Below are 5,561 nucleotides of genomic sequence, written 5' to 3' on the forward strand. Positions count from 1 at the left end.
AAGGCTGTGCAAGATTATCGTAGTGTTTAACTATAAAGTTGAGTGTGTCTACATGTTTACTGCCAGGTGTGTGAACAGCAAATTAAGTGTCAAGATATATATGATGTCCACTGATGGAAAGCAAGCATTTATTATGTACCAGCCAAGAGATTGATTTATCTCTAACACCAACATTAATGTAAAGTCAACAATGGTCATTCATTCTGTTACTTCAAATTATTCAATACTTCAGCTGACTTTAAAAAGAGTAAGTGATTAGTGCACTGAAACATTTTAATTCTGAGTGAATAGCAGCAAGTCCACCATTACTGTTTTCTTGCTGTAGCTGCTGCAGATACAATGTCAGCGCCAAAGAGGCATTGCAAGTGTTGTGTTTCGGGATGCACCAACGAACATATGAGTGGGGTATGAGTGGTTATGAACGAATGAATGAAACGCATTTGTCCGTGTTTCACTCATCTCGAATCGCGCTCGCGGAAAGCTTTTGAGAAACTGTCTCTTCCGCGGCTCGGTACACTTTCAACTTGTTTTTTTAGTCTCAAGCAAGACTGTACGACATTCACATTACATGATTTGACTGATTTTTACGTAGAAAGGGCGACATTAAAAAACGAAACTAAAATTAAATCATCTTTGAGAGCAAGGGGGCCCCCTGGTGTTTCGGGGGCCCTACGCAGCTTGCGTATTTTGCGTATAGGGAGGATCGGCTCTGCCTGTAGCTCTTGAAGCTCCACCCTCTTTTGAAAAGAGAGGCAGGAGCACCAGCTCATTTGCATTTAAAGGGACAAACACAAAAACGGCGTGGCTTTTGCAACCAATGCCAATAGTGTATTTATTTATTTATTTATTTATTTATTTACTGTGGCCTGTTCCTCACACAAAGCCATCGTATGACTTCAGATGTCATGAAGTATAGTGGATTAGTCATGTTAAGCCATTTATTATACAAAACGTCATTGCATTTAAATTACACATATTTATCAGTTTTTGCTTTCCCTGGGAATCGAACCAGTGACCTCACACCATGCTAAACTGTTAGAGCTACAGAAAGAAATTATATTTCTACATAATTCCATTAATTATTGACAGAATTTTCACATTTAGGTGAACCGTTCCTTTAATAACACCCTGATGTTTGTGTAAGATTCATCCGAACACCATTATGTGTAAGGTTGAAGACAAGAAAGTTCTTTCGCTAGTTTCTTTATTCATCTCTTTTCAATCTTGACGGATAAATCTGCTGGGATTTTCTCTCTCTCTCTCTTTTTTTTTTCCTTACACAAGAACATCTCTAATTTCATCAGCTCTTCTGACTGACAAGCATCATTACGGATAAAATTATCTTGGTAATTATCCTGCCGAAAAGAGATTTATTTCCCTTTGTGAGGAGGACAGCGGATCCATGGGGCCACGTAGTGATCTGCAGTGTGGAGACGCTTCGTTAAAATAAGCATCCTAATGAGACGAGCCCTCCTGCAGAGCGCCGAGGCCCAAGCGTTACACCTAGCAGGAACACTCGCTTTTGTTCAGATGTGCGTTAAGTAAGCGTGAACACGGTATCGTCTGCGTTTGGAGGGTCACTTATACAGGAATTCATAGTACGTAATTATCTTAATTTGCATCCCGGAGCCATATCCGATATGAGACCTTCTGCCCATAACTACTCTGACGTAACTCACTCATAGGCCTGTGTCACAGAAAGGTGTCAAGCTACTGTCGGAAATGTGAGATGATGAACAGAGAGTTCATTGACTGAAGTACTTTGAGGTATTTAGTTTTGCAAAACTTTGCCTGTAGTTGCAGTTTTGAAAATTTGAATATTAACTTGCTTGAAAGCCGTCTGTAGACTTATCAGTTAACATGCACTGGTTAGCTGAATTTAAAACCTTCATAAACACTAGCATTATAATATTTCGAATGATAGAGTTGTTTCTGTTTCTTAGTAAATCCCATTAATGTATGCTTTTGGCTGAAACATTTATCCAAAGTGATTTACAGATACATTTTATCAGTATGTGTTTCCTGGGATTCGAACCCACAACCCATTGCATCAGACTTATTTCAATGCAGTGCTTTTTGAAATATGTACATGATTTGTGTTGGTAATGTTTCTGAAAGTGACACTTGAGTCTCCACTTAACTGTCGTTTGTGTGTTTGATTTTCATAATTGATCATTAGCAATTGTACAGGTTGACAAATTTTGTCATTGAACTCAGAGTTTAGGTGAAGCTGATGGGGAAACAAGCTCTTTACGATAATGAGCACCAGTGTTTGCTGTAATTAAGTGCAGAACAAGTGACCTCTTTTCCTAATGGCTTTGCTAGTTAAGGGTCATTGTCGATGGATAGATTATTAAAGACTGAAAGAACTTAACAGGCACCTACGGGAACTGTAGGACAACTTTCAATAGTACACAAGATTCTTAACCAGAAGCCGTCATGTTTTTTCTGTGATATTTCCTTCTGGTAACCTTAGGTGACATTGCTAGATGTTTGCAGTTGCAGTACAGATGGACTAAGGGGATCTCTAACATTAAGCAAGGTCCATCCATCCATCCATTTTCCATAACACTTTATCTTCTGCAGGGTTGCAGATGGTTTGGAGCCTATCCCAGTGTCTCGGACCACAGGCAGGGGACACCCTCAATGGATGGCCAATATTAAGCAAGGTAAAAAAGTGTACTTCATTTTAAAGGCCCTTCACGTTTTATTTATTTATTTATTTAATTCATTTATTTTTTTGCATACCGTTTTCACTCTTTGTATCTCTTACTGGTTTGTTGTTCTTCCAATCTAAATTATTAAGCTTTTAGTTGTCTGTCTAAGGTTTTATATGGAAGACCAGTACTGTTACATAAGAAAAAAAGATCATGTTTTGGTAAATCGTAATTGACATAAAAAGACTAAATTATTAGATACCCCAAAGTCACAATTATGAGATAAAAAGTCATAAGTATGAAAAAAACCCCGCCTTTTTATCTCATAAATATGACTTAATATGTCTAAGTTGTGTTCATGAGATAAAAAGTAAAAATTATGACAAAAAGTATACATACAGTACTAAGACATAGTAAGTCTAGAACAGGGATTCTCCACTTTCCTGCAGAGTTTAGTTCTAACCCTAATCAAACACACCTGAGCATGCTAATCATTGTCTTCAGGATCATTAGAAAATCACAGGTAGGTGAGTTTGATCAGGGTTGGAGCTAAACTCTGCAGCGCATTGGCCCTCCAGGGCAAGATTTGAGAAACCCTGGTCTAGTATCTCATAATTCCAACGCTATGATTTCAACATTTCATCTCAATTTTGACTTTATTTCAACTTTTTGCCTCAGAATTCTGACTTGGTGTCTAATCATTTTGACGTATTACATCATAATTGACTTTTTATCTCATTAACTCATATTACTAAGATTTTATTTAGCGCAGAATAATATGAGACTGGAGAATATAAGCATGTAGAGTATATCTAGATGGTTCACTCCTATTACTACGAATGGGATAAACTGCAGCATGCAATATGGTGGAATAAATCACCAGTAAATCACCAGCCAATCGCCAGTTGGTAAAATCTTCATGTCACTGCAGTTGCCATTAAGCTCCCGTTGCCATAGTAACAGTTATCCATGTAAATGCATAAACAATGTTCTCTAAAATGCTTACACTCTTCCATATATACTTTTTAGGAATGTAAAAATATATTTGCGTATGATGTTATAAGTTCTTTCCACATCTTTTCAGCAAATTTTGCCTTAAAGTAGTTTATTGTTGGCTAAAGTTACATCTGCCAGTGACGAGTATAAATCAGGCTTCAGTGTCGCTTGCAACTGGACATGCACACTGGCTGTACCTGAAATGCTTGCATTTAAGTACTATTTTAGCATAAGAAACAAGGTTTGAGTATTTCACCATTCAAGTAACTCGAGTTAGTCTTGCATGCCTAAAATAGCTGCCTGGAGGAATTGCAAATATGGCCGCAGAGTGACCTGATTTTCTTTGAAATGGACTTTGGTAGCACTGTTAAGTTGACATGGACAGTGGTCAGACATACTGTTTGGTAATCATTATGCAAAAATATTTAGCATAATGCACAGTTGGCAAATCAGAATCAAGTATTCCAGAGAACCATGTAAAAAACAGAGGTAGACGTACGGCATAAAACTGTCAGCCCTATCAAAGCAGGTCACCTTCACAAGCTGATTGCATGATGTGAAATTTATGGCGTACACATGCACCGAAGCAAGTATTTGTACATACTCAGCATTCTGCTTTTGAATGTCCAGGCACAGTGCATGTGACAGTGCTGGAAGAAATGTAGACGCCGCCTTGGGTCGATACAAAAATGTATGTGCTTGGAGCCTAGGAGGCATTCAGTAATGAAATCAATAGCTGTGCTTGGCTCCTAGCATTAAGATCATTGGTCTGGCTGCTATTTAGTCATCGTTGTCCTACAACATGGGTGCAAGTTGGCTACCAGTGAAAAATCAATAAAGTGACACCACAGTCTGCATCCCAATTATTGGTGAGACTGGTGAGAGATCAATTCATGTGTTGGCCATTAACAGGTCCTTTTGCAAAATCATACTGCATTATTTGTGTTCGGTTCTCTCTCATACAAGCGCTCTCCTTCCCCGCCTCACTCTAAAACAGCAAATTATACAAATCAACAAGAGATTGTACAGCCAAAGACCTAGTTACCTTGTTTTGGTTTGCCTCATGCGACCCTCACATCAGTGATCTCACAATAACATGTATTATTAGGTTGTGTGCTATAACCTTCCAGAGTTGCTGCAAAATGTCACTTAAAATAGAAACTTAGAATGTCATTTAGAAAGACATTAAATAACATCAAGCTGTAATTATTTGATTGCATGATTGATTGATTGATTTTTTTCGTGTGTGTGATTCTTTTAAAGGGAAGAAAGAAATGCTTGTTACAAAACGTTCTGACTAAATTGTGACAAGCAATGCGCGAAGTAGCAAAAAAGAATTAATACTTTCAAACAGGTTTCCTGAACATTTCCTCATCTGGACAAACAGATATTCTGCTGGTCGGGATGCTCTGAGCTGTATCTGTGTTAAAGTCTAATCTGAACTCTAACAAAAAATATTTTTACATTAAAAATGATCTTGTCACCCTGAGATTTGTATATAAGGATATAATAATATGCTTTGTTGCCTTGCAAAAAAAAACTGAGCAAATTCATAAATCATGGAAAATTTTATATTTAATCAAATGTTTTTTAAATAGATATTTACATCAAGTAAATAAATAAAAGGAACTCAATCAACCAATAAATCTTGGAAAATGTGATATTTATTCAATTGGTTTAAAATAGATATTACGTCACCCTAAAATTTGTATAAAAGGATATAATGTTTTGTTGCTTTTTCTAAACAAAATAAATAAATAAGACTGTAACATTTAATCAAATGGTTTAAAATGGATATTTATTTTAATTTTAAATTGTGTTCATATAAACTACTAAAGTCTGGGGTTGATAAGATTTAAAAAAAAAAAAAAAAAAAAAAAAAAAAAAAAAACACCACCACAAACCGCA

At 36.6% G+C, this 5,561-nt stretch overlaps 1 long non-coding RNA gene across 1 annotated transcript in view; it reads left to right on the plus strand.

Annotated features, from left to right (window-relative positions):
* LOC107694245 (uncharacterized) overlaps positions 1 to 2,664 on the plus strand; it is a 7,022-nt gene extending 4,358 nt beyond the window's left edge. Inside the window, exon 3 of the long non-coding RNA XR_001634834.1 lies at positions 2,587 to 2,664. This is a non-coding gene — a long non-coding RNA (uncharacterized LOC107694245). The remainder of the gene's footprint in view (positions 1 to 2,586) is intronic.
* The last annotated feature ends 2,897 nt before the right edge of the window (positions 2,665 to 5,561 follow it).

Source organism: Sinocyclocheilus anshuiensis, unplaced genomic scaffold, assembly GCF_001515605.1.
Source record: "Sinocyclocheilus anshuiensis isolate Anshui unplaced genomic scaffold, SAMN03320099.WGS_v1.1 scaffold1316, whole genome shotgun sequence".
Classification (NCBI taxonomy): domain Eukaryota; kingdom Metazoa; phylum Chordata; class Actinopteri; order Cypriniformes; family Cyprinidae; genus Sinocyclocheilus; species Sinocyclocheilus anshuiensis.